General features: G+C 38.7%; 1 pseudogene; it reads left to right on the top strand.

Moving 5' to 3' along the window:
• Positions 1 to 12,903, top strand: part of LOC135210368 (ATP-dependent zinc metalloprotease YME1L-like) — a 365,863-nt pseudogene that overhangs the window by 338,453 nt on the left and 14,507 nt on the right.

Below are 12,903 nucleotides of genomic sequence, written 5' to 3'. Positions count from 1 at the left end.
AACGTTTTATGAAAATGATAACACGCTCGTGGTGAACGATTTTTACGTTACTGGTAGCGGCTCGCGCTTATGAAATGATTTACGTTTCAATATGAATTTCACAAAGACGCGCTTTACGTTAACAATTCTTGTAATTTATCCTACTTGAAGATTTACGCTAACTTTACGTAAGATTACTAGGTCCCTGTGACAAGCGAAATGACGGTAAGGATTTTAAAATTAAAATGTTAGAAAACAATTGTAAAAGAAAAGGTTACGTTTAGTGCGAAGCGAAATGAAACTTTCGCTCAGCGAGCGAGTGAGCGATGCGACGTGAAACGCAGAGCGGGGTGCACAGCGTGTCGTTCAAAACAGCTGATTCTCTGTAAACGCGGAGGCAATTTACAACACGAAATTCTACTTTCTTATTCAAGGCTAATTACGATAGATACTAGTACCGAGATTAATATTATTTACGTTAAACTTTCAAGACTTACGTTACTTTGCTTAAATCGTTGAGATAATGCTTAAAGGGATCAAAACATGGCTGCCTCTTTGTGAGAAACGAAGGTTGGCTGGCAGGCATGAGAGTGCGCGTGCACGAAGCTGAGAAAGCTGGGCAGCTTGAGAGGTTACCAACACTTGGAATGAAACTAAGTTAAAATGAATTCCCTAACATATCACAGACAAAAGAATTGTACACTTCTTTTGCCGTAACTATTAGTAAAACACTCCTAACTAGCTAGGCTTTCTAACACAGCAATAAACCCTGGCAAAGCACTTCCTAGTTTGATCTGGTCCTTTCTGGCATCTATCTACACACGTGTTAGTGTCTCGACAGACGAGAACAATGCGATTTACAAATAGAATTCCCTCGGCGCTCTGGCCGTTACAATATAATATTTCTAACTACACTCTTTTAAACACTTCGTACATAAAAATACTTAAACGTATCTTAAGTAACATTTGTTATAAAATAATCATATTATGAATGAATACCTTACAGTGAGTCAGTGTCTGTCTTCCTCTGCAAGTGCTTTGATTTTGCGCTTTGAAAAACATTTACATTCGTTTTACAAGGATAACGCGATTTACAAGCTTTTTTAAGCAAGCTAGGTTCAAATCCTCGGCGAGGTCGACAATTTTACGTATGAGCCTGGCCTTGAGAGAGGCTCGATACGTAAACAGAAATAATTGAGGGATTTCAAGATGAAATTACTTTAACTTACCGTAAAACTGATTTATAGAGAATATTTAATCTAGAGGAATAGGTCGCCAGAAACTCAGCTAGTTACTTTACAGCTATTTATTTACAAAAGGCTCATACTGGCCTGGAGAAAAGTAAATGCAGCGTCCACACGTTGGGACTTATAATCTCTCACAAATGGATAATAGCTGGCTCAAAATGGAATTCATACATGCTGGTTTCATAAACTTGGGTAATGCAACACTTGCGGGCAGAGAGACTGGGCACGTGACTCAGGGAATCTGGAAAAAGAATCCCAGATTAAACAAGATAAAAGAAAAAAGGATTTATTGCCCAATTTCAATTGTTTAGTTCTCTAACACTGGGGAGAAGGAACTTTAATGTTTCACTGAGGTATGCAATGACTTCTTTTGTCTGGGACGATCACACAAGGGGAAGCTTGCGGCCATGAGGCAGTGAGAGGGAACAAAAGGATGAGTTCTTTTTGGTTTGGAAATTGAATTGGGAAAATGAGGATCAAATAGATAATAGGATGTAAGGGACTGGCAATATGCTGTTTCACAAGACGTACCTGGATGTCGTGTTCAGTGGATCTTTGTAGAAAAAAATGTGGCCTGGCTTTGTCTTAGGCCTGGGTCTTTTGGCGCGTCACTACCGCCATGGATAGGCCTAAATGGAAGGCAGGTGGTCGGACATCCGTCCGATGGTCACGTCTGGAGACGACTGGGGCAGATCGCAGGCGTTTTGCTTGGGTGTTGGGAGTCAGCTTAACCCCCCATGAGCAAGGCAAATCCTAGAAACAGAACATACAGCCAGCAGAGGGTTCACAGGAAAAAGAGCTTAAGGTATAGGTCTAAGAAGTACCAATCTGCCTACATCCTTCCCTTCGAGATACGTCCCTAAAGCTGACAAAAGACTATATTCCCACAACTTAGGAACTCCCTACCTCTGGCTGGCGGGTTTTTGGTTTCCCGCGTTTACTAAAAATCAGCTGATATTTGGAGGGAATGGCTGCCGTTTTCCAAATCAAACTAATTAATTAATTTCTGGGTAGACGAAGCGATCTATAAACGTCACAATAGTCTTGACCCATAGGCAGTGCAGCATCAAACCACAGGTCTTTCTTACAGGTGGATATGCAAACTATTGCTGGGGAAGGTTTGATAATACTGCATCCACACCCAGCATGCTTAGGTAAGACACCACAGAACTTCACCCTAAAAAACGTGAGTTTCATCTTAGTTTCTTGTTTTTTGCTACCAAACCTAAAAGTATTTGGAATAAAGAATGGAGCCTTGCTACTAGTGGCTTGACCCTAGACCAAAAATGTTTTTGGGTTGTCAGGATTAAAACTCTAAGAGCTTTTCGTCACCTGTCAATTTCTTTGTAAAGCTACTCGAGGATGAGACAGCGACTACACTATCAAATGACTTGTTTTGACTTAGGAAAAACCTATTTTTGGTAGCTGCTGTTGAGTCCTCAAAACCCTCCCACTTCCCTGACAAAAAGATATTGGATTTGGGTAAGGGATCATCTTGCATTGACCAACAGACAGGAATGGCATCTAGGTTGGATTTTGGTCATATGTAAACAATATGACGGTGTGTATGCGCATAACCACTTCTTAGGGTTTTGACGTAGGTAAACTGGGTATTAGCTTTTGCTGAGGATAAAAGAAAGTGCCCTCTTATCCCAAGTCCATTTATACTTTATCACGTGTTATAATGTTTATCATTACAACACAATACCCGGCCACAAGACCAGTTAAGAGGATTCTTTGACATTAGTTGTGGTCACCATGGAGCTCTGGATAGAATATGGAAAGGGTAATCCTTGAGGACTCAGTAGCAACCACCAAAAATAGGTTTTTCTTATTATCAAAACCTGTTATTTATTGTAAAATATTTATGATATTTACTGAGATTGGGAAGATGCAGGAAATTTTTTAGGTACTATACATGTTTTTTTTTCTAATATTTCCTTGCACTTTTCTTTGCAAAATGGCAGTTATAACTGACATACTATCTTAAAAGATAAGAACTAAAACCAACAATAATCTCTGGATATTTATGAGCAAATAAATGAAAAGATGTCATGGGAAAGAGAGGAGCAATACATTCTCCCATCAAGTCTCGAGGATTATACGTATACTTATCGCCCTCTGTCCTGTGCTGAGCTACTACAGTTGCCATTAATCATTTTTGGATCATTGAAGTGATCTGAACATCTTTCCCGTTTAATTCATCCAAATCGTATGGCTCATAATATGAATACTGATATGAGTTAGCCTGTCCATCACTCTAAACCTGTTATAGATACGTACTCATATGATGATGTCCATCCATTAAGGGTTAAAAACAACACAGTGGGCCTCAATCCTCTCAACGATTTCCAGCTTCTTATGGAGGGTCAGCACCCTCTTGGCACTCTTAGGTGGTAGTGGTGCCATACCAAAAATATGCAGCACCATATATGGCACAAGCAACACTTGCAGTGCTGTAGGGCACTCACTAAATCTGCAGAATGCATTGCAACCTAGGGTACAACACAGCAACTGTTTAAATACTATGTTATTATTGAGGAATGACCCACAACTGGACAAAACAGTGGAGCACGCTTCAGAGCTGGTTCTTTGGTGTCTTCACAAACAGCCAATAAGAATAAAACTTCTGTGATGTTGTCATAATGCATATCTATCACTGAAAGATGATAAACAGAATGAGTTGCGGATAATTGAGTTAATGCTATATTTGCCATGTTGTATTTAATGGGTATAACTCACTAGAAGTATTTGTATTTATGAGATCATCATTTGCAGTGGGCCAGGTTTTACCACTGGCTGAAGGTGTAGGGAATCATCATCATCATTATCTACTTCATAACTCCATCTCCTTTTATCCATTCATTTTGGTATCATAAAGATTTAGGTATGGGTTTGATAGCTTTTGGCTCATGAGATTTGAAAGTAAGTTTCTTTTACAAATCTGAAGATACTTAAAATTACTTAAAAGTACAAGTGCCTTGCATTTCATTCTGTGAGTTTTTTATACCTTGAGGAATCACCTTGAGTCTCCAGAACTTTAGTCCTTGATTCATATTAGTCCTCATATGCTTGCTTGGATCTTACATATTGATAAAATCACTTAGAATATTCAGCAACTGCTCTATCACCTAAAATGTGATTGGGTATACATAAACACAAAACTAAAACTAGTTTTTTTTATAGAACCATGTTAGTCATACAATGAGTAGTTCCTCCTCCCAGTCCAGTTTTTATTACAACCTTATTTCCTGACTACATAAAAGGTGTCAAAGTAGATTTATGGGCACCAAGATTGTTTTATTGCTTATTAGACAGTAAAAACTGGTTGTTTTGGGGGGCATTTGAAGACCACTCATACGGGCATAGATATTATTAATTGGTATGTAGGAAAAAATTAGCCTTGTGTTTGAAAACTCAAAATTTTCCCTTTCAAATGTTATTGAATGTGAAACTTGAAGGACTGAGAGTAGTAATTAATTATCCCACTTTTTTCAGGGGCTGACATCAAGAATGTAACCAACCAGGCTGCATTAAGAGCTGCTGCTGATCAAGTTGATTCAGTGTCTATGAAGCATTTGGAAGCTGCTAGAGATAAGGTTCTCATGGGTATGTCGTCTGGCTGAGTCCACAAAGTGATTTGTTGAAAATTCCACATTTGCATGAAATATTAAGCTGAAAAATTTGGGCAACCTTTTATAATTTTATTATAAAAGACATTTGGAATGGATCACTGCATGCTCTTAGGCAACTCTTGCTATACATAGGATCCATATTCTTTATTTCAAACATGCCGATATTTAGTTAAGTACACTGTATTTGCCATTATTGCAGTATAAAATTACAATTTTCTAGGCCCTGAAAAGAAATCCAGAATACCTGATGAGGAAGCTAATCTCATCACAGCTTACCATGAGGGTGGGCATGCCTTGGTAGCGTACTACACAAAAGATTCCCATCCACTTCATAAAGTAACAATTATACCTCGTGGTCCGTCCTTGGGACATGTGAGTATAGTGTACTATATATATGTCTTTCATTGCAGTTCTAGGTAATTATGTTCTATAGTTAACTTTATTTGCATATACAGTTGTAGCCTTTAAAGATGGTCCAAAATGTTTAGTTTTTTAGAAAAATATAAATGTAAAGATTATATTGCCACTGCTTACAAGATGGTAGACTCATTATTGGATAGAAAGTTACAAGTATGGAGGACAAACTTGTAAAAAATATGTAGTTTTTTGTTTTTGGATATATGTTATATATGGAAGTTTCATATTTGTTAATTCACTACATGATTATTGTTGATTTCTGTGGATAGGCTTTGTTGGGCAAAATGTGCTGTAGTTTTTTATGTAATCTGAAATTATGTGTATGCTGTAATTTTAAGGATTGGGGAGAGCGGGGTTGGATTTAATTTTTAAATTTTTTCCCCTTGCTTTGTTATGCATCCACATACATATGTTGAGGATTTAATGCAGGGTTAACACTAATATTGTAAAATAGGGATGTCAATTTAATATTAACAATTATGAATTTTGTCTAGTCATCAAGTTGTTGCCTACACGATATACAAACCCTCAGTCCTTTACATAAGGAATTAATTTTAGCGTAGGCTGGAATTACGGCCATTAAATTCTTGAACAAGGTGGTTAGGCAGTAACTACCGTCTGGTAAGCAGGTAGGCCCGCCCGCCCGGTTGTAAACACTCCACTTTGCTTTCGGCCGTCTTCTAATGAAGACATATGATTGTGAGCTCTTGCTGACCAGACATTAATCATTTTCCTTGGTGTGATCTTTAATTTTTTTATTTTTAATAGATATGTATATATATTAATAGTTAATTGACTTTAATAATTAATATCCAAACCCACTTTTTGTGATAGCCTCGATAGCCACCTTTCTACTTAGTGTTAATGGTCGGTGGCGTGTGTCAACATCTTTATTAGTGTGTACATACATCTTTATTAGTGTGTACATATTTTTACCCTTTAACATTAGGACGAGACGTATTCATCCAAAATTTACGCTTAGGAAATTATTGAGGGGAACTTTGGAGGTTTTTTTACAAGCTAACAGTGCTGTTAGTTCACAATAAAATTTAGCACAAATAATTAACAAAATCATTCGTCATTGCAGTGATACACAGCTAATTTGAGGTAGAGGGAGGGAGCGTTTATATTTTTGAGGAATAATGAACGAATGATTTTAAGTTATTGTGCATCGTGGTATTGTTGAGGAGAGAAGAGACAGTGAAATCTTTACTATATGTATGTGAAAGCAGTACCAATACACATAAAAAATAAAATGTTATTTCACAATAAATTTAACAATGATAAAATATGAAAACAATCAAATGCAATACAGAAAAAAAGTCGTAATTGAGCCAGTGTTCGGTGCGCTGAGTGAGACAATCTAGTTGAACAATATTAACAAAATAGTAAATGAAAGAACAAAGCTTTTCACAGTAAAATTTAGCACAAAATTGATTTACAAAATAATTCGTCATTGCGGTCCCAAGGCCAGCATACATTGGGATAAGGAGCTGTGTAACCTTGTAGAGGTGCAGTGGCTTAAACCTACCATAAGACTGCTTGGGGGTTATGTTGGAACATCTGTGACCTTTTAGGAGGCAATAGGCTTATGGATGGTACAAATTAACAGCTCTGAGGGCTCACGACAGGCCTAGCAAGCCGATGAGCTGCTATAAATTGCTCATGAACCGCACGACTTACTTCAGGACAGACCCATTGATCAAAGGATGCCCGGGCACATCCTGACTCGGAATGTTATTGGACATGGACAGGGAAATAAATCTTTGAGATTAGGAACAATTAATCTAAGTACTTTGAGAGGTAAGGAGGAGGAGGTAATCATGATGATGGAGGAAAGAAAAATAGACATTTTGGGGTTGTGTGAAACCCGTTTACCAGGAGAAGGAACAAAATTATTGCATAACAATTACCAATTATTTTACAAAGGTGGAAGAACCGCACGACACGGAGTAGGTTTTATTGTGAGTGAAGAGCTAGCTGGAAAAATTAGTCATCTAGAATTCAAATGTGATAGGATTATTAGCATTTCCTTAAAGTTAGGAACATTTCAAGCCAGCATAATTCAGGTGTATGCACCACAGCAGGGCCGCCCTCAAGAAGAAAAGGAAGAATTCTACAGACATCTACAAGAAGTAAAAGATTCTGTCCCATATGTGAGAATACATTAATAATTGGAGATATGAATGGACATATTGGGCAAGACAGGACAGGCATAGAGAGCATATTAGGAGCATTTAGCATTGGAGACAGAAATAGAGAAGGAGAAAACATAATTGATTTTTGCATACTAAACCAGATGTCCATTATGAACTCTTTCTATAATCATAGAGACAGCCACAAGTGGACGTGGTACCGATGGAACTCGGCTTTAGGAGCATATACTGAAAAATCAATGATTGATATGGCAATAACAAATAACAAAAATATGGTCAGAGATGTAAAAGCATCCCCTCTGTGTCATTCGATTCAGATCACAGGCTTCTCTTAATTAAATTAAAGATGACAAAACCCAAACCAATTAAAAGCCAAGTGAGAGAAAGATTTATTTTAGAGAATATGAGAGAAGAGGAGTGCTTAGTTAGATATCAAAACAAAATAAGTAGAGCTAAACAAATGCTACAGGAGAGCAATGACCCAAATGTAAAATGAAAAATGGAGACACAACAGAATGGCTGTAGTGGGTGCTGCTAATAATACAGTGCAAAAGAAAAGAGTTCCAGGTAGGAGGAAAAAACAAACTGCTTGGTGGACCCCCACACTAAAGGCCGCTGTTGCAAACAAAATGAAACTTCTTCAGAAAATGGATGAAAACTTTGAATTTGGAAGATCACAATAACTATAAAGAAGCGTCGAGAGAAACGGAAAGAATAAAAGCTCAAACAAAAAGGAAAAACATGGGAAAGAATAGGAGAAGATCTGGGAAATGATCTCCAAGGTACCAGAAAACTCATATATAGCACTGCCAAAAACTATAGAAAGGGAAGCCAACCACCCACTTATGTAATCAAAGACCCTATGGATGGGACAATTTTAACCGAACCCCGAGAAATTGAATTAGGATGGAAACATCACTTTGAAACACTACTAAACAACGGAAACAATGACCTTGAAGAGCATGTAGAATTTGATGTGGTTGGGGATGCAGAACCTGACATACAACACTGGAGTTAAAAAATGCTCTCAAGAGGATGAGAAATGGTAAGGCCCCTGGGGTGGATACAATACCTGCAGAGCTCCTTAAAAACATGGGGGAGGATGGAGTCATCTGGCTACTAGAGCTAATCGACATACTCTGGAATGGGCAAATGCCACCTGAAGACTGGAGAAAGAGATCTAATATGCCCATCTATAAGAAGGTGACAAGACAAATTGCAGCAATTATAGAGGAATATCCCTAATGTCACATGCTTTTAAAGTATATGAAAGAATACTTGAAACTAGATTGAGAGGATATGTTGAACCAAAGCTGGGTGAATGGCAAAACGGTTTTCGACCAGGAAGAGGGACAACTGATATGATTTTCTCCCTCAAGATGATATTTGAGAAGAGCTGGGAATGGGACAGGGATAGACATATTGCTTTTATAGATCTAGAAAAGCTTTTGATAGAGTACCAAGAATGAAAAATATGGGATGCCCTAAAAAGACCCTTACTATGGAATCCCTGAGAAACTTATAAGAGCAATTTATAACACCTATCAAAACAAAATCAGATCCAGAGTAAAAACAAATCAAGAGAATGAAGACTGGTTTGAAATAAAATCAGGAGTAAGACAGGCAGCGTCCTTTCGCCACTTCTTTTTATATTGTTCTTAGATAAATGTTTATGGAGGGGACTAGGTGATGGATGAAGCTGCAGATATGACCATCAACCTTATGTATGCAGATGACTATGCAATGATAGCCCTCAGCGCAGAATCTCTCCAAGAAAACGTCAACAACTGGAACGCGATCTTAACAGCTAATGGAATGCGGATCAACAAGAATAAGACAGAGATCATGCACCTATCACAAACACCAAGTAACGTAGATGTAGAATTAGAAGGTCAGACATTGAAACAGTGTAGAAATTTCAAATACTTAGGAGTAGAGTTTAGTGACCAAAACGATTCAAAGCTGGAAATAACTACCCGAATACAGAAATTCAGTAACAATCTGTATCTACTCTACCACTACTAATGAAAGACAGAAATATACCTCGCAAAGTGAAAACCATAATATACCTCTCTATTTTAAGACCAATATTGACTTATGGCCATGAATCATGGACATTAACATCAAGAACTAGAAGCCAACTTCAAGCAGCTGAAATGAAAGCCCTAAGACTCATAAAAGGTGTAACAAGACTAGATAGGCTATGAAATGAAGACATTAGAAGAGAACTGGGAGTGGAGGGGATACTAGATTTTGTGGAGAGAGGACAGCTTAGATGGTTTGGACACACCAAAAGAATGGAGGAGGAGCGATATCCTATAAGGTTTTTGGAATGGACACCGGAAGGAAGGAGACCGGTAGGAAGACCAAAAATGAGATGGCTACAAAACATAGAGAGAGGAGTAGAGAGGAGAGGCTCTAGTTTGCGGGAAGTTGATGAGATGAGGCTCTATGATGATCGCCAAGAATGGAGACAGTTCCTGAAGCAGGACGACTGACAGGCCTGGAGGCCTACCTGGCGTCTGGTGAGAAAGGTGAGAAAGGTGATACACAGCTAACTTGAGGTAGAGTGAGGGAGCGTTTATATTTTTGAGGAATAATGAATGAATGACTTTAGGTTATCGTGCATCATGATATTATTGAGGAGATAAAAAAACGGTAAATCTTACTATAAATATGTATGTAAAAGCAGTACCAAGTCACATAAAAAACAAAATGTTATTTCACAATAAACTTAACATAATGATGAAACATGAAAACAAATGCAATACAATAAAAAAGAAAAAAAGCTTGCTTGAGTCAGTGTTCGGTGCGCTGAGTAAGATGATAGAGAGAGGGAGAGGAGAGGGAAGAACAGCTCTGCTTCCCTCTGAGTTATCAGCTGATCTTGGATGATTTTTCACCCATTTCTTTCACTTACACTTGATCTGCCCAAATCACTTTTATTTTTGTTATGGTAAAATACCAATCTAGTGACAATTGCTTTTTATGATTTTTTAATACTGTAAAACTAACTCACCTCTATAATAAACAAACTGGCTCTGCTCTCAGCTTCTGCATGCTTTCGATTGTTTGTTGAAATGGCTTCCTTGTGAAAAGTTATTTTATCTCTCTTTCCTTTTCTTGCATTCTTGACTTGTTACTTGTTTGTTTGCAAAATCCTCATGCTTGTTTAAAAGTCTGCCATTTGCCAACAGTAAATTGATGTATTGGGCATAATTATGTCTTTCGTGCACTTAAGATCCACGTGTAAACACGCTCGAACACATACACTATCGATTCTTTTGATTATCTTTGTACCTAATATGTGAATAAAACTGATTTTGTTATCAACCTTTGCATACTGCAACCAATTCGGTTTGCTCAAAGGGTTCCTGTCTCCTCCCTCCATCCCCCAGCCAGCCACCACCATTTTTACCAAACAGTTGTAAATCGTACACAAAAAATAAAATTTAGAAAATTTTACTTCATATAACTAACTGTTTCATTACTTTACACTGTTAATTTAACTTTTGAACAAATTAATAATAGAAAAAATGTGAAAAAGGGGACTTTTTGGGTTGGCTGGAACGAATTATCCTGATTACCTTTATTTCTTATGGGGATATTTGTTTCATATTGAACAAATCGTACTTCAAACAGCCTTCTGGAACGGATTAAGTTTGACGTATGATGTACTACTGTACATAGAAAGTGTTGAAAATGGGTAGTATAAAAAAGTTTGATGGGGTAAGTTGCCGTTTGCCTTGGCCCTAATGGAATTATATTCCCATAAGGTATGTGTTTCGAAATCTGCGAATTTCCAATTATGCAAGGTTGTGGATTGACCAAATTCTCGCATAATTTGGGACCGTACTGTATATGTATACATATAATGTATGGGACTCTTGGATTTGAACCCAGGAACAAATTCCTAGTGTTCAGGAGCCCCCTCACCACGTCAAGGTGGTCCCAGTACAAGGGGGTAGTGATGATCTGCTCAGCTCAATAGGCTCAGCTTGGCTCAACCAGACAGCTCTGCCGATCTGAGTGCTTGGCTCTAATGAAAGAACTCTCTGCTCTTGATCAGTGCAGTTCCTTGCCATTACATAGAGCTTTCATGAGGTCATCGTCTTTTGTCTTTGTCATCTGACGCCTTCTAACCTCCCTCTTCAAAGGGTACCATGTCTTAAGAAGAGGAAGGTATTCTCCACCCCTTCTGAGGTCTTGCTTCAAGACTTCCAAGGGTCTGCATCCTTACCATGGAGGGGAAGTAATTGGCTGTCTCTTTGGCTCACCTGCTCCTTCTGGAGCAGGAACCTGGATGCCATCCACAAAATATAGTGTCTCGGGAGTCCCAGGAGTTCGAACCCAGGTTCGTTCTCCTGTCTAGTTCCAAGGGTGCTGCTCATGGAACCGGGGCTGCATCGGGTATACCCGTGTACGGGTCTCTCCGAGTGCACAACCCCCAAAGGGGATCATACATCCACAGTCAGTGATAGGTAGTCTTCTCTCCATCACGATAGTGGCGCATGACAAGAGAAGGGACTGAGCCACGTTGGTGGCTCGAACCCACCTGTGAAAGCCAGGAATGGCCAAGATCGATGTTGCTGTCCTTCGGGACAAGGCATCTGAAGGAGGAGGAGGTCCTCTGTGTAGTCCTCTTCGTGAGGTTTGATTACGGAGAAGATAGATGTGTAGCAAGATGTGGCAAGTTCTCGCCAGCTTTTACTGCATTTAACTCTGGTCAACTTTTGCTCGTGTTCGTGCGAACAAAATGGTTGTAGGAAATGAATGTTTCGTTAAACAGAGTGAGAACATCGCAAGTTCAGGGAAGAGCGGGCAAGAACAATCAATCCTCCTCTCTTTGTTTCTCTATACTTCTTGGTTGTACCGGAATGAACAAGGAAGGAATTCTATGGAGTCTACTCCTCAGAGTTCAAACCCTAGAGAGTATGTTTTTGGTTCAATCTTGGGATCTTACCGAACATACGTCAATCTGTTCAGGATGGACAGCACTGTGAGGTTTGAACACCTCTCCAGTGCTACTGGTTTGGAAACAACCAGTTTGTCTTGAACTAGTCGTCTTCAGTATCCTGTTATCACTGTAGAAGTCTCCCTTCGGGGAAACTTCACCTTCGCTCTCTTCATTAGAGAATGAAAGAGGAACCTACAAATATAATAGTATATTTCTATTTCTCTTGCGACATACTTGTTATCAGTTGCATTGTCCAAGTAGTAGGCGCATATCTGTAAATTAATTCTTCTGGCATGTGACCGAGATGAATAGTACTTTCTTTTAATTGACCTTGGACATCAGGACAGCCTTTTGGGTCTCTCAAGAGTTACCGGTTTTGATTTTGAGATTACTAGTGGTATTGTTTCCCAACAACACCACAGCATGTGCATTATCACCAAACAAGAGGGTTTTCTTCCCTCCCATTTCAGTTGAAATGCAGATGCTCGAGCGGATCTTTTTTGCGCTCGATG

This window comes from Macrobrachium nipponense, chromosome 39 (genome assembly GCF_015104395.2).
Source record: "Macrobrachium nipponense isolate FS-2020 chromosome 39, ASM1510439v2, whole genome shotgun sequence".
NCBI classification, from domain to species: Eukaryota; Metazoa; Arthropoda; class Malacostraca; order Decapoda; family Palaemonidae; genus Macrobrachium; species Macrobrachium nipponense.
Note: the sequence above shows the minus strand (reverse complement) of the source record. Positions and strands in the feature narration are given on the sequence as shown.